Raw genomic sequence first — 27,714 nt, 5'->3', positions numbered from 1 at the left:
ATGGCTGTACCCCCAAATATGTGTTGATTCAACATTTCAAGGATATTTTGAAGTTCTTTATTGTCATTCAGACAAAGTTGCAAAAGATTTTCTCTAGAGTACAGATCTAGGGGCATCATTGTTTAGTTAAACTGTACACACAGCTTCAGTTTTACCAGATATGAGACAATTACAGTATAAATTGCTTTTCTATTTTACATTCCCACAAGCAACATACATGAGTTCCCATTGTTCCAGTGTCATGCAAGGCTGCTCCCATATGCACTAGGATGTGGGAGAAATTTATCAATGTCATATGGTAAGGTGGATTTATTTTGAAAAAGAAAGCATATAAGGCCATGGCTAGCAAGAGAATGGAAGGATTTGACTTTTATTCATTCTTCTCAGAAAGAAGCATGCCAGGATTAAGGCTAGGGCAATTTGTGTAACACCTGGTGTGGGATTGGATTCCAATACAGGCACTCTGTGAATTTATTTTATTCTGTTTTATAGACTGAGTATATGAGCAGTCTTCTCAGAGTCAAAAAAATTTTGTAGGTATCAGAAAGTCTAGTTTCAGTAAATATTGCAGTTTCCAATTACCTGGGGATCTTGTGGTTAGTAGACTGAATAAAAATTGGTGTTACAGTGCAGACAAAGGCAGAAGGATTTCACTCAGGATTGTCACCATATACTTTACAGAAGACAATAAGAAAATGGAAACATCTTCACCATTTTTGTATTTTCTGTTTACAACATAACTTACACTTTCTTAGGGAAAATTGTGATTTCAGATATTTTTATAAAAAACATTTTTTTTTTTTTTTGAGACGGCGTTTCGCTCTTGTTACCCAGGCTGGAGTGCAATGGTACAATCTCGGCTCACCGCAAGCTCCGCCTTCTGGGTTCAGGCAATTCTCCCGCCTCAGCCTCCCGAGTAGCTGGGATTACAGGCACGCGCTACCGTGCCCAGCTAATTTTTTGTATTTTTAGTAGAGACAGGGTTTCTCCATGTTCACCAGGATGGTCTCGATCTCTTGACCTCGTGATCCACCCGCCTCAGCCTCCCAATGAAAAACATTTTTTAAAAGTTTTTATTTGCCCTGTTATGAGATAACTTCATGTTGGGGTTTTCAGTTATAAAAAGGGGTAATGGCATGTGCTCATCAAAGACATGGTTAATATTTACTGTGAACCAGTCACCATACGAATGCTGAATTCATTATCATAAAATGAATTAATTATGTTACCCAAGAAACTTACAATCTGGTGAAGTAGTTAGCTGTGTGTCAGTGTATAGAAAGAAACAGAGAATGCATGTAATGGGACTTAGAAGGGGATGAGAAAATGAAAAAAAAAAAGATGTTTGAGAGTCTAAATGAGATACAGACTGTTTTAGTAGATTTTATGTTGAGATTTTTACAATGACTTACAAGGAGTTGGAGAGAGAGCATTGAATCGGATTATGAAAGATTTGTAGGTCATATTAAGAATGTGATGTTCAATTTCAACTTCAAAGGGAAAATAAGAAACATTTTTAAAATATTTGCAAGGGAATAAACCAGCTAACTTATAGCTTTTAGAAAAGTAATTGAAGGACTGTATTTAGAAGTTATTGGTGAAAAACAAGGCTATCAACTTATATATCTAATTAGCTGATATCTATTGTGAACCTCCTAAGTGCTGTATAATGTCTTCGCATTTGAAAGTCATCAATAAATCAAGTAAAAATAATTATGCCCTATAGATTTTGCCTTCTATTAGGGTGAGATAGACAATAAACAATGAACTTAATAAATACCTGAATTATACAGAATGTTAGGAGATAATATAGAAAGATGACTAAGAAAAACGTAGAGTGAATCCAGGAGTGCTGGATAGAACAGAATTGATAATATAAGTTCTCACTGAAACAGTGATGATGAAACAGACTTAATGGATGTAAGAAAATTAGCCAAGGATGTGTCAGAGATAAAGATGTCCACGCAGAACTAATCACCTAGCCAAAGACCCATAGCAGAAGGTATCAACCACGAATATTTAAATTATTTGACATTTGAGAAATAAAATCTTTTCATTTTGTGTTGAGACAAGGTCTCACTATGTAGCCCAGGCTGGTCTCAAACTCCTGGCCTCAAGTGATCCTCCCACCTTGGCCTCTCAGAGCACTAAGTTAACAGATGTAACCCATCACATCTGGTTCTAAACTATTTGATAATAAAGTTAAAAAAAGTCAATTATGATATAATAATTATATTCTTATAACTTTTATATCAAATTATATGTTACAATTATTTTCACAAAATCATTGCCTTAATTATATAATTATTGATGTTTAAATAGTTCTACAAAAGTATTCAAGGAGGGTTTATATGCTACTTATAAATTATTTTCAAAAGACATAGGCATGAAAATTTCCTCAAACATTACTAATTTTACAGGTCTGATAAAATTAGAATGTACCTTATTTTTTGAAAACTTTGCTTATTTCAATACTAGACAATTTATACAAAGTACAAATATTTTTTACAGCTGAAAATGGTACAGACTGTGATGCTATCTGTATTATTAAATAATTGGTTGACTTTCTTCATTATTTGTTACAAGAAATATTTTGGTATATCCAAAATTTTTAAGGAGAGAAAATATAAAAATATTTCTATCCATAAATTAATTCAAACCAAATTTTTAGAAGAGCAAAATGTCTGCCATTGTGTAAAGCAACTTGGTTCTCCAATTTGAAGATGTGATTAATACGACTAAAAATAATGGTTTTTACAATGATAAACACATGATGTATGTTTATGCCAGTTTCACACTGTATATGACAGACAGTATTTTTCTATAGTCATTCAGAAGATTTCCAACGTCTCTTATCGATTTCTTTAAAGTACATTTTTTATTACAAAATTAATTGAATTATATTACTATGATATGAATACTTCCCAAGTTGATAAAATCAGTTTATGGATTGAAGATCCTTAGAGCAATTGTCCTTTAGCCATTTAAATTTGGGAGAGCTTCAAGGATTGATAGGGCTTTCTTCATTTCCTAGGGAGAGTAGAGCCTCAGAATTCTTTCAATCCCAAATCTTCATCTGAACTCCTGTGCTCAAGCATTCTCGAGAAAACCTGTGGCAAATTATATAAGAGAGTAGCACCTGCCCAAGCATTACTGCCAAATGATTACCTTATAATCTTTTATCCCCTACAGTGGAACTGCTTACTGATTTTGTTCATTGATTTTGTATTATGAAACATAGCTAAAATTATTCATCAGTTCTAGAAGCCTTTTGGTGGTGTCTTTAAGGTATTCTAAGTACAGAATCATATCATCAGCAAAGGGACAGAGTTTTTCTCCTCTTCTTATTTGAATACCTATTATTTCTTTCTCTGGGAGGATGCTCTGGTTAGAACTTCCAGTACTATATTCAATAGAAATGGTGAAAGTGGGCATTCTTGCCTTTTTCCAGTTCTCAAAGCAAATACTTTCAGCTTTCACCTGCTCAGTATAATGTTGGCTATGGGTTTTTCACAGATGGCTTTTATTATATTCAGGTATGTTTCTTCGATACCTAGACTGCTAAGGGTTATTATCATGAAGGGATTTTTGCATTTTATCAAAAGATTTTTCTCCATCTATTCAGATGATCATATGGTTTTTGCTTTTAATTTTGTTTCTGTGGTGAATCACATTTATTGATTTGTAAGTGTTAAACCCACCTTTCATTTTAGGAAAAAAGCCTACTTGGTATGGTAAATTTCCTGTTTGATGTGCTGCTGGATTTGATTTGATAGTATTTTGTTGAGGATTTTTGCATCTCTGTTCATCAGGGATATTGGCCTGAAGTTTTCTTTTTCTGTTGTGTTTCTTTCAGATTTTGGTATTAGGCTGATGTTGGCTTCATAGAATGAGTTAGGGAGGAGTCCCTTCTCATTGAGTTTTTGATGTAGTTTCAGTAAGATTATGATATCTGGTAGCATCTGTCTGTTCCGTGACTTTTCTTAGTTGATGGACTGTTTAATACTGATTATATTTCAGAGCTTGATATTGGTCTATTTATGGTTTCAATCTCTTCCTGATTCAATCTTGGCAGATCGTGTTTTCCAGGAATACATTCATTCCTTTATATTTTCTAATTCATGTATATAGAGTTCATAGCATTCTCTGAGGATAATTTTTATTTCAGTGGGATCAGTTGTAATGTCATTTTTGTTTTTTCTCATTGCACTTATTTGGATATTCTCTTTATTTCTTAGTTTATCAATCTTATGTTTTCAAAGAACAATCTCTTGGTTTTATTGATTTTTTATAGGTTTTTGCATCTCAGTTTTATTTTCTTCTGTAATTTTAGTTATTTTCTTTCTTCTAGCTTTGGGGTTGGTTTGTTCTTTTTTTTCTAGTTCCTCTAGGTGGGAAGTTACATTATTAATCTGAGATCTTTCTAACTTCCTGATGAAGGTATTTAGGCTATAGATTTCCTCTTAATTTGCTGATTGTAGCCTAGAGGTTTTGGGAAGTTGAATCACTATTTTAGTTAATTTAAAGTACTGTTTTGATTTCTGCCTAAATTTCAATGGTCACCCAAGAGTTATTCAGAAGCAAGTTGTTTAATTATATTTGTGTAAGTTTTAGAGATCTTCTTAATGTTGATTTATATTTTTATTGCACCGGAGTTCTTAAAATTCACACAGAACAAAAAAAAAAGAGCACAAATAACCAAAATAATTCTATGTAAAAAGAATAAGTCTGTGGAATCATATTACCTGATTTCAAACTACACCAAGGCAATAGTAATCAAAACAGCAGAGTACTGGTACAAAAACAGACATGTAGACCAATGGAACAGATTAGAAAACTAAGAAATAAAGCCTCACAAATATAACCATCTGATACTCCATAAGACTGATGAAAATAAGTAATGGGAAAAGGACTTCCTATTAAATATATTAATAGTTCTGGGACAGCTGGTTAGCCACATGCAGAGGAAGGAAACTGGATCTCTATTTTTCACTGTATAGAAAAATTAACTTAATGCAGAGAAAAGATTTAAATGTATGATATAAAACTGCAAAAGTTCTAGAGGAAAACCTAGGAATTACCCTTCTGAAACCCGCTCTGGCAAATATTTTATGACCAAGTCATCAAAAGCAATTGCAACAAAAACAAAAATTGATAGGTTAGTTCTAATTTAATCTAAAGTACTTATGCTTAGCCAAAACAACAACAACGAATCAATAAAGTAAACAGATAAGTTACAGAATGGAAAAAAAAATGTTGGCAAGCTATGTATCCAACAAAGGCCTAATATCCAGAATTTACAGGGAACTTAAACTAATCGGCCAGCAAATTATAAACCCATTGAAAAGTGGGCAAAAAACATGAACAGACATTTTTCAGAAGAAGAAGTACATATAGCCAATAAACTTATGAAAAAGTGTTCATCATCACTAGTCATCAGAGAAATGCAAATTCAAACCACAGTAAGACACCATCTCACAGAAGTCAGAAGGGATATTAAAAACTCAAAAAATAGATACTGGTGAGGCTACAAAGAAAAGGAAATGCTCATACACTGTTGGTGGGAATGTAAATTAGTTCAGACACTGTGGAAAGCAGTTTGGAGATTTCTCAAAGGACTTAAAACTATAATTTGACCACAAAATCCTATAACTGGGTCCATACCCAAAGGAATATAGATTATTTTACTAAAATGACACTTGCACGTGCATGTTCAATACTACATGATTCACAATATTAAAGATATACATTAAACCTAGATGTCCATCAGTAGTGTGTTGGATAAAGAAAATCATACATGTATACCATGGAACAGTATGCAACCATCAAAAGGAACAAAATAATGAAATAATTACATTTGCAACAACAAAATAATAACATATGCAGCAATATGAATGGATCTCGAGGCCATTATTTAAGCAAATTAATACAAGAACAGGAAAAGAATATTCAGCATATTCTTGCTTATAAGTCAGAGCTAAACATTGAGCATATTTGTTTAGCAGAAACATGGAACATAAATGTGGAAGCAATAGCCACTATCAAATAATATAGTGGGGATGGGTTATGGGTTGAAAAAGACCTGTTGGGTTCTATGATCACCAGCTGGGTCCAATATACCCATGTAACTAACTGTCCTACACAGGTACCTCTGTATCTAAATTAAAGTGGAAATTTCCTTTTTTAAAAAAGGAGACAAATAGCCACACAAAATTTGTAAACTTATGTGAATAGCCATTATTAATAATATCCAGAATGTAAAAATGACCCACATTTTCATCAACAGGAGAATGAATAAAATGTGGCATATCAATACAATGCAATACTATGTGTCCCTAAAGAGAAATGAAGTTCTGATTAATGTTAATACAGAAATGAACCTTTAACACTTTAAGTAAAAATGAAATTCACAGAAAAATGCATATTACATGATTCAACATGCATGAAATGTCCAGAATAAGATAATATATACATACAGAAAGTAAATTAGTAGTTATATAGAGCCAGGGATGACAGTGGTGGTAGTAAGTAAAAAGGGGCAGCTAATTGCTATTTATTTTTCAGGAAATTTTACAATTGACTGTGGAGACAGCTATTAGAATACATTAAATTGTACATTTTAAATAGATAAATTTTATTATATGTCAACTAAATGTTAGTAAACATTTTAAAAACCAAAAAATTCTTCACATGTACTAGACATAAACTGGAAAACACATTTTAAATTTTAAAAATGTAACACCCAAACGTAAATTACCAGTTGAAATTATATTAAAAAATATATCATAGTCTTACCAAATTATCAATTCTAGCATATTAGATTTGGATATTTTGGTAAAATAATTCATGTGTCTAACATTTTAAAATAAGACATTTAATTTTATGTTTAAAGAGTAAACATGTATATTACATGTATAATACATTGCAATGTTACATGTGTTAGATAACTGTATTTACTTTTTAAAGTTTTTAAATATTTTATCTAACATTTTAGAAAACTTATTTACTAAGTAATATGGTTTGTCTGTGTCCCTACCCAAATTTCATCTTGAATTGTAGTTCACACAAGCCCCATGTGTTGCTGGAAGGACCTAGTGGGAGATAATTGAATCATGGGAGCAGTTTCCCCCTTGCTCTTCCCATGATAGTAAATAAGTTCTCACGAGATCTGATAGTTTTTATAAGGAACTTCCCCACTGGCTCAGTTATCATTCTTCTTCTCCCTGCTTCCAGGTGAAGAAGGACATGCTGGCTTCCCCTTCTGCCATGGCTGTAAGTTTCCTGAGGCCTCCCCTGCCATGCTGAACTGTGAGTTATTTAAACCTCTTTCTTTTATAAATTACCCAGTCTTGGGTATGTCTTCATAGTAGAAAATATTCTTTATGGAAAGTGCCTACAATTTACATGAAATACCAGGTTTCAACATTCACAGTAAATAAAATAATGTCAGTTTTATTAAAGTAAAATAACACCAAATCTCCACTTAGTGCTTTAAGAGAAAAATGTTGAATGAAATTTAAATTATGCAATGGAGCATAGAAATGAAACTGTTACATGGAAGAGTCAAAATATGGCCTAACATGAGCAAATTGGAAATGCCCAATCTACCTTGGTTTAATGTAAAGGAAGGATATTGTTTCACAGCCAAAGAAATGCAGACAATGGGCACATACTCAAGATTCACTGGTATTACCCTGTTCTCCCCTGCTCCCCTCCCAAAGCAGATGGATTACTAGAATAGTGGAATGGCTTTTTGAAGACTCATTTGTAGCACCAACCAGGTAGCAATACATTGTGAGCTAGGGTAGGGTTCTCCAAAAGGCTGTGTATGTTGTGAATCAGTGCACAGTATGTGATACTGGTTCTCCAACAGCCAGGATTCATAGGTTCTGAAATAAATGGGTAGAAATGGGAGTGTCACTATTCATCGTTTCCCCTACTGACTCACTAACAAATATTTTGCTTCTTATTCCTGACTTTATGCTCTGCCAACCTAAAAAGTCTTAGTCCAAGAGGAAGGAATGTTTCTACCAGTAGACACAATGATTCCATTGAACTTAGAGTTAAGACTGTCACTCAGCTACTTTGGGCTTCTTATGCTCTGAGTCTATAGACCAAGAAGGCAGTTACAGTGTTGGTTGGGATTATTGGTTTTCAACACTAGGGAGAAGTTGGACTACTATTATATAATGGAATTAAAGAAAGTATTTCTGAAATATAGGAGGTTACTCAAGGCTTCTCTTAGTGTTACCATTTCCAGTAATTAAGACCAATGGAAAACTGCAACCTAATTCAGGCAGGACTACAAACAGCCATAACCCTTCAGGTATAAAAGTTTGTGCAACTACATCAAGTAAGAAACCATGATCAGCTGAGCTTCTTGCTGAAGGCAAAGTGAATGTAGAATGTATAGAAGAAGGAGGTGATTATATATTCTAGTAACAACCATATGATCAGCTACAGAAACGAAGACTATAATTGTCATGAGTATTTTGTGCCTATGTTGTTTACCCTCATGTGTGTACATATGCATATACCAAGCAAGTATCTTTGTTTACTCTCCTATCTTATTGCCTTATCATATAACCTAAGATGTATTGACTTTATTATCCCTTTATAAGTGTTGCTTATTTTACATCATGTTATTGAAGTTATGGGATATTATAAGAGTAAACATCACTCAAGGACTTTTCTTCCCCTTTCTTGGTAGGGATTAGTGCATTTTTAGTTGTACACAGGATAGTTGTATCATATTATATGAGATTATTACCTTGCCATTTATTGTCTTTATTTGGAGATGAAGCATGATTTAAGGAGATTCATATAGGTGCCAAATTTACAAGGCATGGCGTTGTTATTTGTTATTGTTTATTTTATGTGTCTACTTAACTGCGCTAAGGGATGTAAAACATAATTTCTGGATGTGTCAGTGAGGGTGTTTCTTCAAGAGAGCAGTATCTGAATGAGCACACTTACTAAAAATCAGCCTTCTCAATGTGGGTGGCATCATTCAATCTGTGGACTGTTCTGTTAGTACAAAATGCTGGATGAGAGACAAATTTTCACTGTCTTCTCTCCTGTGTCCATCTTTTTGAATATGGAAAACCCTGTTACTAGATCATTGGATTTTGGCTGAATCACCGTAATCATGTAATCACCTGAGGCAGTTTTAATAAATCTTTTGTTCTGTTTTTTTTTTTTTTTTTTTTTCCTGGAGATCTCTGGCTGATACAGCTGTCCTACATGACATGATTGCTTGTATTTACACTATTTATAACTACATGGATATAGTTCAACATTTATCCTCAAAATGACTCTATACTGGGTACTGTGGTTTGAATGTGTCCCCCAAAAAGTATGTGTTGAAGAGTTAATCACCATTGCAACAGCATTAAGAGTGGGACCTTTAAGAGTTGATTAGGCCGCTAAGGTTCTGACCTTATTAATAGATTAATATTGTTGCCGGGCACAGTGGCTCACACCTGTAATCCCAGCATTTTGGGAGGCCAAGGCAGGAGGATCATGAGGTGGGGAGTTTGAGATCATCCTTGCTAACACAGTGAAACCCTGTCTCTACTACGAATACAAAAAAAGTTACTCAGGAATGGTGTCGTGTGCCTGTAGTCTCAGCTACTCAGGAGGCTGAGGCAGGAGAATTGCTTGAAACCGGGAGGCAGACGTTGCAGTGAGCCTAGATTGCACCACTCCACTCCAGCCTGGGCAACAGAGCAAGAGTCTGTTTCAAGAAAAAAAATTAATGTAATTTCCTGTGTGGGTCAGTCATTGTGGATTCTTTATAAAGGGATAAGTTGATTCCTTCTCTCTTTCTATTTCTTGCCCTCTACCATGGAATGATGTAGTAAGAAGGCTTTAGCCAGTTGCTGCCTTCTCAATCTTGAACTCCCCAGCCTCCATATCCATGAGCCAACAAATTATTATTTATTAAAAATTGTGCAGTTTCAAGTATTCTGTTATGACAGCACAAAACAGACTAAAACACTGTGTTACAAATCGAGTCTCATTAGACCACAAAAGATTGAAATAATTATTATGCTATCTTAACACAGTAAATTCACAAATTAGACAGTACCACTCACAAGTTGATGTATGTTGAAATAAGGATATGCACTTTTAAAGAATCCATAAATCAATTAAGAAGCCATATCAAAATTAAGAGGCATTTTGAAGTAAATGTTAATAAAGATATATCATAAAACTTGGAGAATGTAGATAAGATCGAGTCAGGGATTTATTACCTTACATGTGTATTTTAAATATAAGAACAATAAAAATCAATTATTTAAAATATACCTCAAGTCATTAGAAAAAGAACAGTAAATCAAATGCAAAATGTAAGAAGATAAGAAAAAAATAGCTAGTAGTAGTTGTGGCTATTTCTTTGTGTTGGAATTGGGTTCTATTAGAGACATTTATAATTGAACTAAAAAGAAAGAGAAGTCATTATGCACCAACATAAAGTCTTCAGCACTGTGGGCATCAAAACCTCATCATGAAGGAGGCAGGGCTCAGAATTAGGCTTTGTTTTTAAATTATGTAAGTGACCATAGAAAAGATGGCAGCTTCTTGGAACTATCTTACTGATTCAATGGTTCCAGCACTTGCAATGTATTACTCAACTCAGTATTTTGATAGTGTTCTGAGTTATACTTTCCTGCAACATGACTTCTTTTTAATGCTGGAAGTCATTCTTAGATGTGATTCAAGAACCTGCTCTTCCAGTCTTTATAATACATTTGCCAAAATTAAAGACTTTATTAAATATCTTTAATTACCATAGAAATCATTCCTTTCCTAACAGTGTAACTAGAGTCAGCAATCCTCAGTGACACACCTTGAATATATTTTTATTGTAAATGTATACCATACATTTTGAAGATTTAGAATGTAAATTAGAAGATTTTCAATGCTGAGAAAACCCTAATTTAAAAAACATAATGTTTTAAATTTTTTCATTTGCTTCCATTAACATTCTCTAAAACTGGTATTTCAGAAACACACTATAAGAAAGTCAACACTAGACAGATTATTTTGTGAAACAAAGACTTAAGGGATTCATGAACATCCAACAAAATAAATCATATGCTCCTTTCATTAAAACTTTTGAAATTGAATTTTACTGCCACATAGATGAAAGTTATTGGAATATTAAAATAACACCACCTGATTTAAATGCATCCTTTCCCTCAGGCTCCTTCTATTAAATCTTTATGGGTTTCCAACTATCAAGAAATCTGGACAGAGTTAATATCTGACCTGAGGAAACAATATGCTCACAGAAAATAAAATATTAATAAATTGAAATTAAAAACAACATAAAATTTTAGCTTGTGCAATATTTCAACAATCCTACTGAGAATGACAAATTAAGTCATTATAGAAATCAAACTTGTTTCTTTTTAAGAATATTTAGAAATATATTTCCATAGCCAATGGCAATCCTCTTCAAGATCCAGTGATATATTCATCGTCTAAATATTTCTCTGGAAAACTAGAAAATATGAAGTTTTGTTTAAGAATGTTTTATAAAGTAGCATTTCTTTGTACATTTAGAATATGTGTCACAAATACAATTACAGAATACCAAGAGGGGACTCCTACCTATTTCCATATCTGCTTTGGCTCTATAACTGATATGAACAGTAAAATACAGTAGGAATAATGCATCAGTTTTCCAACTGAGACCACTGAAAACTTCTTCTTGCCCTCTTTATTTGCTCTTAAAAAACAATTTTTAGTCTGTGAAGAAACCCAAGGAGCTTTGTGGAGAGGATGATATAGAAAGGAACAAAGTGAAGTCCCTGGTTTGCTAGTGTACTTATTATTACTGAGAATTCAATATGGAGCATATTTTAATTGGTAAATATTTCCATAAATCTGGGCTTAATGCATTTTTATACATAAAAGTTTAATGTTTCACAGAAACACAGAGATATTTATGATTTCTTGCATTATTATTTTTGGTTTTAACTTAAGGTGCTTAATTTGTTCATAATTTTTCATAGGATTATGAAATTACCTATCTACAGTAGGAATCTAAAGGATTTTTGATAATAAAGCACATATGAAGAGAGAGGAATAAATGGTTTAGCAAGTGGTATAAATTAAGGCTCTAAATTCTTAATAATGGTACAAATGCTAAGCAAGGAAAGAATCAGAAAAAGAAAATATTGAAGTCCATGATGCTCATGGAAAAAATTTCACTCAATATATGGTATGTCCCCTTTGCTTCTGTTTATGAAATTAAGTAAAGGCCAGGCGCAGTGCCTTATGCCTGTGATCCCAGCCCTTTGGAGGACCGAGGCTGGAGCATCACCTTAGGTCAAGAGTTCAAGACCAGCCGGGCCAACATGGCGAAACCCCATCTCTACTGAAAATACAAAAATTAGCCAGGCATGGTGGCTGGTGCCTATAATCCCAGCTACTTAGAAGTCTGAGGCAGGAGGATTGCTTGAACCAGGGTTGTAGAGGTTGCAGTGAGCTGAGACCGCACCACCATTGCACTCTAACCTGGGCAACAAGAGGGAAACTCCATCTCAAAAAAAATTAAGTTAAAATATATTGTATAACACAATAATGAATGGGGCAATACATTTAAAATGTTAAAGAGCCACTTCATTTTATTATTTTGAAAAGAGGTTAGCCAGAAAGATATATCCAGAGATTCAATAAAGAAGTTTATCAATGTTGTGGTAATAAAGATGTTCTAAAGTTTACTGTAGTGATAGTTGTGCAACTATATGGATATACTAAAACCATCTAATTTTGCACTTTAAAGTTGTGAATTATTCTACATGAATTATATATTAGTAAGGCTATTATTTAAGCAAATGCAGATACCTTTCTTGACTGCTGGCAGAAAGGGAAACCAGAGAAAGTGGTAGCCTGAGGGGGATTTGACAGTGACCACTGGTTTGAAGTTGAAAGGGAACATGTAAATGAATGCAAGTGGCCTTTCAAGAAAGAAAATAAATCAAGCCTGGCAGCCAGCAAAGTAATGGGGACCTGAATTTAACCGCTTTCATCTGACATAACTGACCATAATTTAGTCAACCATTTGAGGGAGAGTAAGAGAGGATTATTTCCCAAAGCTTCCAGATAAGAGCCCCGCCTAGCCAGCACCTTGATTTTGGACTTGAAATATCCTAATCAGATAATCCATTTGAATCTGCTTTGACTTGTAACTTACAGAACCATGAAATGTAAATAAATAAATAACAACTGTGTTGTCAACTGCTAAATTTGTGGTAATTTGTTATTCGGTGATAGAATAAAAATAAGTGACTGAATGAAAAATCTTCTGATCCGAGACCATAGTAATTATTTTGCTTAATCATCTATGTTTACAAGCCAAGATACTAAGGGATGTTTATGTTATTGGCTTTCACATATTAAGTAGGAAATTAAACATCCAAGTGAGTCGCTAAAACAGAATTATTTATGTTTTCCACATAGCATGGGGGTATGCAATATAGTAATCTTTCATTTTTTTCTACTCTGAGAAAAAAATTAATTCTTAAAGGATAGTGATAATATTACTAAGGGAGAATCAAACACAAGATGTGATGAGAAAAATCAATAATCTAATTTTTAATATTAATATTAGTTAAAATTTTATTTGGGACCATCATCTAGTATAAATTTTGAGAAAATATGAAACTGAGATAGGTGGACTATACTGAGACTGGATAAACAAATCAAAACATTGCTTGGAAATTTTAAAAGAAATATATTTTATTTTTTTTAATTAGCTAAGGAAGACATCCATAAACTTCAGAATCCTTGAAATCAATCTCAAGAATATTATATAATATATAATAAAAAGGTTTCATTTGTTTTCTAAGAGACTTGAAAGTCCTACCTTCTGCAAATTACTAGCTATTTTATGTGAAATATCTAGGATGTTATTTTTCTGTAAAATGAAGATTATGTTGTCTCAAAGGCCTATTGAGATTAAAACTAAACGTGTTTTTACAAAATTGTTCTAAATCTAAGGAGTAGTATAATATTCATATACCAACAATGTATATGAATATTATTTAATAATTAAAATGATAAAGTAGACAAGACTTCAAGTTAGTTCAATAAGACAAAAAATGATGTTTTCAAAATATCTTATGATCTTATTTACAGGAATGTAATAAATGCTATTTCTGGACATTAAGGACAGTAATTCTATCATTATCCTTCTTAACATTATTTTTTTAAATTATGTCTCAAGTTAAACAGTTGTATCAAATATATTTCCATTAACAAATATATATGTGTTTTTGTTGATAAATTTCTATACACTTGAATGATTAAACTGTTCTGTAAATAATATCAACAGACTAGTAGTAAACAATGATCTATTCTTACTAAAAACCAGGCTTTAAAATTCCCCTCTTATATGTTTGATGATTTCCAAGTATATAAGATTAGGCCTAAAAGTCTATATAGGTTGAAGTCTATATAGCATTTAGGAAAAATTGAAACTAAAATATTAAAAAACGAAATGACACACATTATTATTAACATCTTTTGAAAAAATAGAAGAATAAATGGACTCATAACATGTATTTTCTATTTCTGAAATAAAGATTCAGAGATAAGAAACCTACCACTCCCATGCCAAACCATTTATTTTGAAAATTTTGGAAGAGATCTTGGTAATATACGTTCTGTAAAGACCTTTCCTGAGTTTTTTACTGCTTCTTTAAGTGGTATTATGGAGCTGACCTGAATAAGAATGTTTATTATAATTGAAATAATTTGGAAGAAAACCTCATTGGAATAGATACATATTAGATTGAAATTAGAGAAAATCTCTAAATTCAGTGATGAGAGAAAAGGGATGCTAATTAACAGGAAATATGAATAAAATTACTTTTATCATAAAAAAAATTTCAGAAAGTATATAGTATCTACTTGTGGCTGTATTATAAGATATTTATAGGATTAACAAAATTAGTAAACTAGATAGAATCTACATTGTAGCTGCAAATGTTTAACATAATGTTTGCAACTATCTTTGCAGGAACAAAGTAGCTAAGATAAGCTAATTATTTTAGTATAAATAGAAAATATATTAGTAATTGCTATTTTTGATTGGGGATGACTTCTATGACAAATTAACTAAATCATTTATCTATTACATATTTAAGCTTCATAACCTTATTATCCATGGTAATAAATAAATGAGTTATTTATTATTTCCATTTTACACATATGGTTAATATCTTTTCTTGTATAAAGGCTACTTTTCTTTCTTTTATACATATTTAATGTCAATTTAAATTTAGCCAAAATATATTATTCAAAGTAAATAGTAATAAAATAAATCAATATATATTGTGATAATTTAAGGAGGCATACTGTAATTTTATGGGGGTGGCAACCATTAAAAATAACACAAAGCAGTGTAGGTGTAAAAAATGTCATGAGAAAATAAAATGCTGCAATAAGTAATTCCTTAAATAACAGGAAATAGATGGGATAAAATATTCAGTAAAATGGAAGAAGAAATTTATATATATATAAAAGAAATATATATATTTTTCTCTATGTATGCATATATGTGAAATGGTGTAATATGAATTCAATGTATACAGATAGAGAGAGAGAGAGAGAGAGAGAAAGAGAGAGAGAGAGAGAGAGAGAGAGAGAGAGAGAGACTTCTAAAGAGCTATAAGCATAATTGTGCAACTCCAAGCTCACAGTCCCTAAGACCAGTACCAGGCTAACTGGAAAGCTGCCATAGTAAGCCTCTTCTATTCACTGCATTATTCATTGATTTATTGCAAGCACCTAGCTAAATTTCTAGCATATAATACATGATCAATAAATATTTTGACATGAACAAATGATAATTTTGCCTACGTTCCATGTGAATATTGGGATGGGTTGCTGAACATGGTCTCATAGAAGTCTGGGATGTGGAGGAGAGTTCTGTTCTTTAGGGAGTATCCATGACTCACAGGAATCTAACCCATCTAACACCTGTCTGTATTTACAAATACTTTCTCTCTCTCTCTCTCTCTCTCTCTCTCTCTCTCTGTCTCTATCTAGGCTACCTATGGCTCAACCCAAGTTGATGGAGGAGATTTGACCAACAAGTCAAGCTCTGAATATTTTTTGGCAATAATGTGCATTAATGAATGTCCTAATTTCCCCACCTGTAATTTTAGACTGTTAGCTGTGAGTTAAAACTCCTCCACTATTTTTCCTATCCCCCAAAAAGCATCATTTTTTTCTGAGTATGTTTTGAGAAGAAAAGTTATTCAGTTATTTATTTTTTTAGTTTTCTTATACAAAACTCTACTTAAACTAAGGCTATTCCTTGAAATTTTTGGCATGCTTAATAGCAGTTCATTTTTCTCTGTTTAATTTGTATGGAGTCATTATATTCAAAGTATATTTTTATTGTGGATTTGATAACTAGGACATGGGAACAGAAGGTGGGAAAATGAACAATAGTTCATCTTGATCCAATACCAAACATACATATTTGAAAAGATGAAATAACATGTAAGTTTAAAGGAGTGATATACAGTTTATTATAAGTTGATTAACTTAAAATTTTAAAGTGGCCTCCTTTATTACTTATTCATAATTAATCCTCTAACTTAATTTCAAGGCTAAAGTCAAGATTAACACAGCATATTCAAAAATTAAGCTTTATTAGTTTATCTTGAAAAAAGTGGCAGCTCAGTCTTAGCTGACCCTTAACTGCTCCATCCACTCTAACACTGTATGTCATCTACGGAAGGTAAATATAGTAATTAATTTATTGAATGCAAGTTTGAGCCTAGTGCCTTCCTAGTTTAAATAATGCCTGGATTCCTTGCTAGTTCTAACCATAAATGTACTTCCAATTGTTTTAGTATCAGAATACCCATTACCAATGTTTGAAACTCTAACTATTGCCTCCTTTTCAAATTCCCGTGCTTAAAATCTTACTCTGTTGCAGTATCTATGACAGTGTTTTTACCAACCAGAGCCTTAATGCTAACTCTCTCCTATGTTGACTGTGTTATATTTTGTAATGCCATATTCTCCACTAACTGATATATCCCTATGTATTTTGTTTGATGGACAAATTAAGGAAAACCTATACTGGCACATGTACCTGTTGATTCAGCCTCACGACATTATATTCTTAATATTGGATGGTATTCCTGCACGAAAATATCAAACATTAAATATTCTAATGCTTTCCAAAAATTGAGTATTAGAAAACAATACGCTAACAGTACATTATATTTTTACATATGAAAATAACTATGGAGTTTTATAATGTTATGCATTTAGAGTGGCATATTGTATTTCTTGAAGCAAGAATAGATAATGAGATTTTCATAAGTTTTTGTTAATTAAGCACATTAAAACAATTATATGAACAGGTATCATTCAAAAAAACCTTTGTATATAAAGTGTGGATTTTTCTCTCTGTAAATCTAGTGCTGCTCATAACTTTCAGCCAAAGATAATACCTTCTATAGTGATGAATAATTTGATCTAGATTATCCAGACTATTTTTTATCCTTTCTTTTAATATGAGTTATACAAAGTGCTTCTCTAGAGATGGAGAGTGTCTCTTGCTAATTGAATCTATGACTTTATTTTTTCCTCATCAACAAGGTGCTTTTCCTACTCTCAACACATTTTATTGTAATATTATCTGACTATAAAATGGATTTTTAATTAGCTAATAAGTCAAAGTATTTTGTTACTGTGATAAGAATACTTAACATGAGATCTACCTTCTCTGAAAATATTAAGGCACAACACAGTGCTATCGACTGTGGGTACAATGTTGTACTGAGCTCTCTAGAATTTATTCATCTTGCGTAACTCAAACTTCATACCTATTGAACAGCAACTTTTTATTTCCCTTGGTTCCCCAGTCCCCAGCAACCAATATTCTCCTCTCTCTTTTTTAAATGTATTTTTCCTTTTGTAACTTTTATTTTGCAATAAGTTGGTATGTGTGCAAGGCAAGTTCGTTACAGTGGTATATTGCATATTGATGAGGTTTGGAGCGTGACTGAACCCATCACTCAGGAAGTGAGCATAGAAACCAACAGGTAGGTTTTGGCCTTTGTTCTCCTACTTGTATACCCCCTCTACCAGTCACCAGGGTCTATTGTTCTCACCTTTATGTTCAGGTGTACCAATGTTTAGCTCTCACTTATAAGTGAGAACATGTGATATTTGGTTTTCTGTTTCTACATTAGTTAACTTAGGATAATGGCCTCCAGCTATATTCATGTTGCTGCAAAGGACATTATTCCATGGTGTATATTACCACATTTTCTTTATCCAATTCACTGTTGATGGACACCTGGGTTGATTCAATGTATTTGCTATTGTGAATAGTGCTGAGATGAACATACAGGTGTATGTGTCCTTTTGGTGGAGTGATTTATTTTTCTTTGGATATATACCCAGTAGTGGGATTTCTGGGTCAAATAGTTCAACTCTTAGTTCTTTGAGAAAGAGCCAAACTGCAAAAATTATATGATTACCTCAAATAGATACAGAAAAAGCTTTCGACAAAATTTAACATTTCTTCATGATAAAAATCCTCAACAGACTAGGAATCAAAGGAACGTACCTCAAAATAATAAGAGTTATCTATGACAACCCACAGACAACACCACACTAAACAAACTAATATTCATATTTTCCTTATTATTCATACATCGATGAACATTTAGGTTATTTCTACATATTGGTTATTGTGAATAATGTCAAAATAAACCTAGAAGTGCATAGAAGGAAAATATATCTTAAATTCTTGATTTCAATCTTTCTGAACATATACCCAGTAGCAGCATTGCTAGTTTAATTTTTTGTTGTTGTTTTTAAGGAACTTTCTAACTATGCTTTATAGTGGCTACACCAACCAAACTATATTTCCACCAACATTGCACAATAGTTACATGATTTTCACATCCTGCCAACACTTACCTCTTTTAAAATAATAGCCATTGTATGTGATGCTAGATGATACCTCATTGTGGTTTTGATTTGCAATTTCCTGATAGTTATGATGTTGGACATATTTTCTTTTCTTTTCTTTTTCTTCCTTTTTTTGTTTCTCACAACTGAGTCTTGCTCTGTCACCCAGGCTGGAGTTCAGTGGTGCAATATTAGCTTACTGCAACCTCCACCTCCTGGATTCAAGCAATTCTGCCTCAGCTTCCCAAGTAACTGTGATTACAGGTACCCGCCACCACACCCAGGTAATTTTTGAATTTTTTAGTAGATGGGGTCTCACCATGTTGGCCAGGCTTGCCTGAAACTCCTGACTTCATGATCTGCCTGCCTCGGCCTGCCAAAATGCTGGGATTAGAGGCATAAGCCACTGTGCCAGGCTGATGTTGAACATATTTTCATATACCTGTGGGTCATTTGTATGCTTTCTATGGAGACATGTTCATTCAAGTTCTTTAATATTTTTGATTGGGGTATCATGATTTCAGCTATTTAGTTGTAGGAATGCCTCATGCATTTTGGATATTAACACCTTATCAGATGCATGGTTTGCAAATATTTTCTTCTGTTTCATAGGTTACCTGTGAAGATGTCTATCCTGTGATTCATAATTGACAAGAAAATGATTCTTTCTCAGGCAGTTTACAGCATACAGGGCACACAAAAAGACAAAAGCTGGTAATTTAAGAAGACCTTGAAAAGCACAAATAGTTAATGTAGATTGAAGTAAAAAGCTAGGTTTGTAAGTTTAACAAATTTCAGGTGCTAAGTGAATAGCAAGATAAATTGAACATTTGTCCCATATTGGAACCTGTGAGACTTCCCCATCCTAAAATTGAATTCCCATGTGTAAGAGGTCTGCATTTACATCTGTTCTGAGATTCTGGTGGAAGTTTGATTTCTTCTTTGTTTTTGGGCATTCTTGTTACAAAGCAGCTATTTTCAGTAAATGAAAGCACAGTAAGTAAAATATTCATATTTCTATTCAGCCCAAATAAAATAGATGGCATGAAAAAGAAAAACAAGGTCCAAAAAAATGAATGATTTTAGCAATTTCTAGATTATTGGATGTTTTTCTAAGCTTTTTATTTTTTATTATGTTTTTACGACTATATCTGATTCATGTTTGTAGTATTCCAAAGTAATATTCTATTGTGGTTTAGAAAACCAAGACACCAAGACATTAGAAAGCTTACTTAAGGATTGAAATAAGATATTATAAAAAAAGTCCATGTACTCTGGCTTTTGAACTCTTGCTTTTATTTACTGTATTTTACTACTCTTGTGACACTTAAAAAATATGGTGGTATTTATCACCAAAAATAATACCTTACCGAATTAAGTATACACAAATGTTCACATTCATGCATATATCTACACACATATGTAGAAAAAAGTAATGTTCAAAATGATATCGGTGTCACACTAACCTTTATTTTGAAATGAGATTTAGGTGTATATTAGGGTGTGGGGGAGTGTACGTACTTTATCTAGAAGGATACACCATCCATGAATAGTTTGTAATTCTGAAAATGAAACTAACATGACCCTGCATCAGAGGAGAAAAAGCCAAAATAATTATTATATACCCGATTATGGAATATTTATTTTACAAAAGGATCATATTATAACAATGTATATACCATAAATATCAAATACAAAATTCAACTGAAAGTACACAATCTTAAAAAGCTTATATAATGGTGACAAATGATTGATGACTCATTGGGCAAAATGTAGAAGTAAAATTGCCTATTTGTATTTACATTTTATTTAAGCTACATTTAATGTTCAAACTTTACATATTGTTAAGGCATTACCAATAAGAGAATATATGCTGAATAACAAAACATGTACTCATCATGGTTGTGCATATAGGAAAGGGCAAAGAAAGGGTAGTCCTCCTTCAGCAGAATTAAATCAATGGACTGTGGCTGCCTTTGATACTAGAAATGAAGAAACTATAAATGGTTTCATAATATAAATTGAATGTCAAGAAGAGATAGAAATCAGGTCTTAATTTTTAATCTGTAGCACATCTCAAACCTTAGCCCTATAAGAGATCTTGGTGTATCTTTGACTGTGATGCTGTGTATCAAGAAGAAACATTCAGGTCTGTGACTAACTTCTGCTAGAGCCACCTTCTAGGGAGTTTACTAATGCAACTGTGACAACCAATATCAATGAAAATATGGTTCATCCACTGTCTATGCCTCTCTTATGCCTGAATTGAAGTTACCTCTTCTATATTCTCTGCCTGGGCATGCTGGGGGGATAGACAAAATAAGCATAGGGTTCTTCAAGCTTTCAGTGACATTGATTTCATGTTCCCGAATCTAATATAAATACTTAATTGAGCTTCAGTCACAGGATGCTTTATTTTGATTTTATATCATAGTGATCAGAAATCCCTGTCTTGGATTCCTCCCAAACGGATTAGGAATATGTGTAAAATGTATCTGACCAGGATTGGATCAACATGTCATCAATTAAGTTATGGCTTAAAGAGAATGCCAAATTTTTGAGAAAAGATAATCGTTAAATTAGCCTTGCTTTTCTATGAATCAGGGGCCTCAAACTTAAATGCAGGTAAGATAACAAAGCAGTTAGCATAAATGAATTCAGCAGACAATTCTCCATCTGAAGGTATTTGGTGCTGTTTAGTTCCAGCCAATTATAGCCAGAAGTAAATGCTGTATAGGTCCAAAGTAGCAAGATTGCCTTTTGTTTCTTTGCTTGTTTAGGTTTGTCTTTGTTCTTTGTGGAGGGAAGTGTTTTGTTTTGTTTTTCAAAAGGCAGCTGAAGTGAGCCTCATTAATCACAAAGGAGATAGCAGTTATTCCAGACTCTCGCTCTTCTACTACCAATAATGTTTATCAAACATTAGTGAACCCATAAATTACCTAAGAATTTTGTTAAAATGCAGACTTTAATTCACTGGGGTAATGCTTAGGATTTTGCATTTCTCACTCATTCCAATGTTGCTGGTTCATGGATTACACTGAGAGTAGCAAGGGACTCACTTATTACTTAACTATGTGTTAATCTTCCAATTGTAAAATATAAGCTGCTAAATGACTAAAGGAATGCCTATTTGAAGAAGAAAAGCAGAAAAGATAATATTTTCTAGTAACTTGGCCAAGTATGCTATAATCTTATATAATGCCTATTTACAAGTCATGTACTCATAGGTAACATAGCAGCATATTTCTCTTTTTATGTTAGTGTCAGTTTATAATCAAAATTCAACTTTAAATTTAGTTCCTAAGTTTAGTTAACTTTAGTTTTTCAAACACACATTGCTCAACACATAAACAAATAGTATAAAACTAGTAATTTTGGGAAGAAGGAGGGCTTGGTATAAGTATACCACATAACCCTGAGTAATCCATGAAACTGGAGTGTTTCAGAGTAAGTGATCATATAAGCAATTTTCTATGAGGGAGAGTATGTTGTTTCTAGTTCTCCAATATCTTACTTCCCAAGAGAGTTATTTGTAGGATAGTTGAGCATCAAAGGCAGCAATGAAACTAGGATCATTAAAATTCCTTGTTGCAAATAAAAAAGGCTAGTGAGCACAGCACATTCTTTTTATACTTAACTTGCATGCTTGGGAGGTTCTGTTATAATGTAATTTGAGAGTCTCAGTTGTCCCATTCAGGATGTCCACTGTTCAATTTTGTAAATCAATGAGTTTTCCTAAATGGTGATTGCAATACTGTAGATTAGCACATGCCTACAAAATGATCGTTTCTACATTTCTCATTTCTAAAATAAAGGTAACATTGGTTTCTCTTTTTATAATTTATAAATTTCCTTTGTTGATTATATGATTGCGCATATGGTCAAAGTTTGGAAATAAATAATTTTTGCCTGAGTGACTACTATTTAATTAGTTTAACAGCACACTCCTTTCTTGGGAACATTAGCAATGAGAATGGAAATACATATTATATGATTACATATTCTTTGTAAGCAATTAATTCTGTTTTTTTTTCACATTTGGATTTTTCAGTGACTTCTATAGGAATCAGTTAATAATGTCTTTGAATTTAAATCTTTAAAATTTGAATTAATTCAGAAAAGGTTTATTAAATACCTTCTTCATCTATAAACTCTGCCAGACATTAGACAAACAGCTATAAAAGAGAACATATGTTTGTAGTAAGATAACTTACTTGGGGAGAGAAAGCATGCACATGTCTGGGTACATAATAATAATAAAACTTAGGAATTTTTTTTTTCTTTTTCTACTTTTACTCTAGATTTACGGAGTACATGTGCAGATTTTTTTTGCCTGGGTAAAAAGTTTGTGTGATGGTGAGACTTTGGGTACTGAGCATTGTACCCAACAGTTTTTCCCCCTTTGCCCTTGTCTCTTCTTCCTGCCTTTAGTACTTCCCAGTGTCTGTCATTGCCAGAAGATAGTATTTTTGTTCTATGCTTTCAGTGTACATTTATAGCATGTAGGAAGTAAGTGTGGAGTTCATAAGGAAAATAGAAAGTCAAACGAATTTCGGAATGACTAACTTTAAACAAAGGTTACATGGATGTATTGTGTAATGGTGAAGTCTGGGCTATGATTTTAACCATCACTCACCTAGTGTACATTGTACCCACAAGATAATTTTTCATCCCACACTCCACTTTGACATCAGAAAATCCAAGTATGCCTTTGAACTCACACACTGTCTTTGGGAATTAACTTCTCTTCCTTCCCTGCTAAGTGGAGGCTACTACTTAGTGTATTGTAGTTTAGTGGATTAAATTTGCTATCATGTGTCAATGACTTTGTAAAGTGTCTCACCCAGAGAAAGAGCCAAAAGACATTTATTTATCTATTTGTAGTAATTTTAGCATAATTGTTTTCTTATCATTTTTATATTCCTATGCTCACAATTTTTACATTTTCTTCATGTTTTATGAAGAAGGTTTTATGTGGTGATGAGACAAGTTTAAGTGTATGATTTAAATTCTAAGGATGCTTGTGGGAAAAGGAATAGTAAAGAAGCTACATTTAGAGGCTATAGAAGGAATACAGGTGATAATGGAAAACTGTCTTCCAAACCAGATGAACAATTTACAAATAAATACAGATCCTTGAATTCAACATTTTAAAAATTGATATACAAATTATTTAAGTAAAAGATTCATGATTACAATATTATTCTGATAAAAGGCTGCAACCTGTATAAAATCATTGTTGGCTTGTTATATTTTTATTTTATGCCAAATGCATAATGATATTTACTCCCTGAATTCTTTTTTTACCCTTCACCTTGGGAAAACCGTATGACTCTGTTTATAATCAACCCCCCTACACCTCACATTTAGTAATCTCTCACCTCTTAGTGTTCTTTCTTTGCGCCCAAATAATCTTTCTAAAACATCATTTTGCATTTGCTCCCTGCCCACTTAAGGCACACATAAAATGATCTTCAACATAATACTTAATTTGGCTCCAAAAGATGATTCATTAATAAGGGTTGTTGCATGACTTTGAAGGGCCCATTGGGAAAGATAATAGAGACAAAGAGGCAGACAGATAAATAGATTTGTACACAGATAAAAATATGACAAAGGCCAAATGCATATGTTATTTGATATATATGTGTGGATATAGCTCTTTTTTTAAATAAAGTCTTTATTGCATTTGGTTGAATAGACTGACAGCTGAGAAATCAGTGGAGTAATGGATAGATGGAATGACAAAAGATTGATATATTTTCCCCAAGATATGTACATAACAAAGATGCCAACGTTTTCTACGAGTAAAATCATAGCAGAGTGCTTCATCCCATTATAATATTTATAATTTTATTAACATATTAATATTTGTCACTTATAGTATTACTTTCTATTATGTTTCGACTTATAAAAATAAAGGAGGACACACTGATGATACCCACAGAATTTATTCTGGCATATACCAGTTTTAGTTATTTTCTTTCCAGAGACAATAGTTCTACAGGCACATTCGAATCAATTCTTATGTTTATATAATGTTATATGTTTATATATGTAATTATACCTACTGTAGTATAAAATTTTTACACAAATTTTATTATAAGCATTTATCAATTCCACGATTATACCATTTTAAGGTTAAATAGGTGTGCAGATTATCACACCATGTGGAAACACAGGCATTATTTAATAGCAAACAAATGTTATCTATTATTTATTTTGATCTCTATGAATGAACACTCAGTTTGTAATAAGATTATAACAGTGGCATATTTGTCTTTGGAAGTTAAACATATATTCATCTGGTGCATACTTTATACCTGTGTTAATTGCTTTCAAAAATAAGAGGGCTAGGTGTGGTGGCTCACACCTGTAATGCCAGCATTTTGGGAGGCTGAGGCAGGAGGATCCCTTGAATTCAGGAGTTTGAGATGAGCCTGTGCAACAGAGCAAGACTTTGTCTCTACAAGAAATAAAAAATTTGCTGGGTGTGGTGGCACATTCCTGTAGTTTCAGCTACTTGGGATCCTGAGGTGTGATGATCACTTGAGCCTGGGAGGTTGAGATGGCAGTGTGCTGTGATCATGCCACTGCACTTAGTCTGGGCAACAGAGTGAGATGTTGTCTCAAAAATAAATAAATAAAAAGTGACATAAAGCATAGTACTTGCAAAGAAGGATAAATTACATGCATGCACATACAGAAAGAATTAAATGAGTATATATAGGTACTATACAGTGAAACAAATATGTCAAAACTTCTATTCTTTCCACTCAAATATATTCAGTTTATTTCAATATTTTTTACCTGTACTGGCTATAAGTCTCTATTTTATATAAAAATTATGTATATTAGTTCCTGTTTCTGGTGTATTTTATTAATTCAGTTTGAAAGAATGTAATTCTTGCAATTGAGTTTATATTGCCAATTATTTCTAAGGCATATTTCATATGCATGCTTAGTCATAGGGCAACAGATATTAATATGTTTTTAAACTGATAGAGAAAATATTTTTAAATGGCATATTAAACAGGTAGTGGCACAAGATATAAACCTAATCATTTGTAATAATTTAAAATATATTACAAAATAAAATGATTTAAAAATATATTTCTGTATTATTTGGCCAATATCTTATCCTGGATGTTTCTTGTATTATATTAATATAACATAGAAATAAATTATACTTTAGCATTATATCAGACAGACTTGTTATTATTTATATTTTGTATAGATTTTCATCTCAGAGTGAATATAAATTGTTCCATTATTGCAAAAAACATAATATGTTGAACACCCTGGCCACCTTGTAAAGAAAATGACAAATTGTATTTGTTTTTAACATCAATTAAGAAATATAAAAAGAGTAAATAATGGAAAAAATGAACAGGATGGCTACATTCAAGTGATGGCTGTCAGAAATTTCAATTTTACTTTCTAATCTGCCTAGTGTTCTGTGAAAAGAACCAATGTTCAGTCCTAATCATAATAGTGACAGCTATCCAGATTTGAAGGTTCTGTACACATAAAAGATAAAGGGCAAATCAATCTTCATAGAGTTTCAGTTCTAGGATATTATTACGTGAGATGACAAATCATGCTGTTTTATTTTATTTAAAAAATTTTTTTTCATATGAAATTAGAGTCCAAAAATTATCAGATTAATTTAAAATTATGAAATTCTTTGGAATGTTATTAATGTTAATAAAATGTTCAGTTTTACGTATATTTGGGGCATGTAATAGGTTTTTATTCACATAATTATGCAATCAAAACATTATTTAGTAATATAATTAAAATTTGCAAATGAAATGTATAATACTTATTACTTTGTAAACCATAATAGGTGCATTTACTATTAAATGTGTTTACAGGCACTATTTATAAATAATTATAGCCAAAATATATTTCATTTTTTATTTATACCCTGTCCATTATTTCTGAAATAATTCTTCAAATTAACTGAGACAAGTCATTTTTGACCACAGCACCACTTTCAAATCAGCAATCACAGTTATTCTTGAAACAACAATAAATTCTCTTAATCGAGCAATGCCAAATATGCAGTGGGAAAATTTCCAGGAAGACAAATTTACCAAGAAGTATTTATGCCCAATTAACAAAATATTTTGAGGAATAGACATTCCAAATAAGACAAGGGTGAGAGTTCATTTTCTTCTATCAGATTTATAAAATAAGGCCTATGGTTTAGAAATCCATGCATTCTCATACAGTTCTTAATGGAAGCATATACATCTTTCATTTTTCAATATTTATGATGTGTCAAAATGAGAAAAATGCACATAAATATTTCGTCAACATATGTGGAACAAGATATGCAGAAGATGCTTGATGCAGCATTGTTTATAGAAACCAACTTTTGATTTTTTCTTGAAAAGATTTATTGCAAAACAATCAATAAATCTATATTTATTGAATTCTTATTTTCTTATATTTTGTGTGCAAAAAATATACGGCAGTTTATGGGCTTATGAAATAATTTTTTTTTTTTTTTTGAGATGGAGTTTCACTCTTGTTACCCAGGCTGGAGTGCAATGGCACGATCTTGGCTCACCGCAACCTCCGCCTCCTGGGCTCAGGCAATTCTCCTGCCTCAGCCTCCTGAGTAGCTGGGATTACAGGCACATGCCACCGTGCCCAGCTAATTTTTTGTATTTTTAGTAGAGAAGGGGTTTCACCATGTTGACCAGGATGGTCTCGATCTCTTGACCTCATGATCAGCCCACCTTG

At 32.5% G+C, this 27,714-nt stretch overlaps 1 long non-coding RNA gene across 6 annotated transcripts in view; it reads left to right on the top strand.

Annotated features, from left to right (window-relative positions):
- LOC118152825 (uncharacterized) overlaps window positions 1-27,714 on the top strand; it is a 343,181-nt gene that overhangs the window by 295,169 nt on the left and 20,298 nt on the right. For all 6 annotated transcript variants that reach the window (XR_013525668.1, XR_004741719.3, XR_013525667.1 and 3 more), the window contains one exon: window positions 7,234-7,308. This is a non-coding gene — a long non-coding RNA (uncharacterized LOC118152825). The remainder of the gene's footprint in view (window positions 1-7,233; window positions 7,309-27,714) is intronic.

This window comes from Callithrix jacchus, chromosome 1 (genome assembly GCF_049354715.1).
Source record: "Callithrix jacchus isolate 240 chromosome 1, calJac240_pri, whole genome shotgun sequence".
In the NCBI taxonomy this organism is placed as follows: domain Eukaryota; kingdom Metazoa; phylum Chordata; class Mammalia; order Primates; family Cebidae; genus Callithrix; species Callithrix jacchus.
The sequence above is the reverse complement of the archived record's forward strand: the minus strand, read 5'-3'. Positions and strand labels throughout refer to the sequence as shown.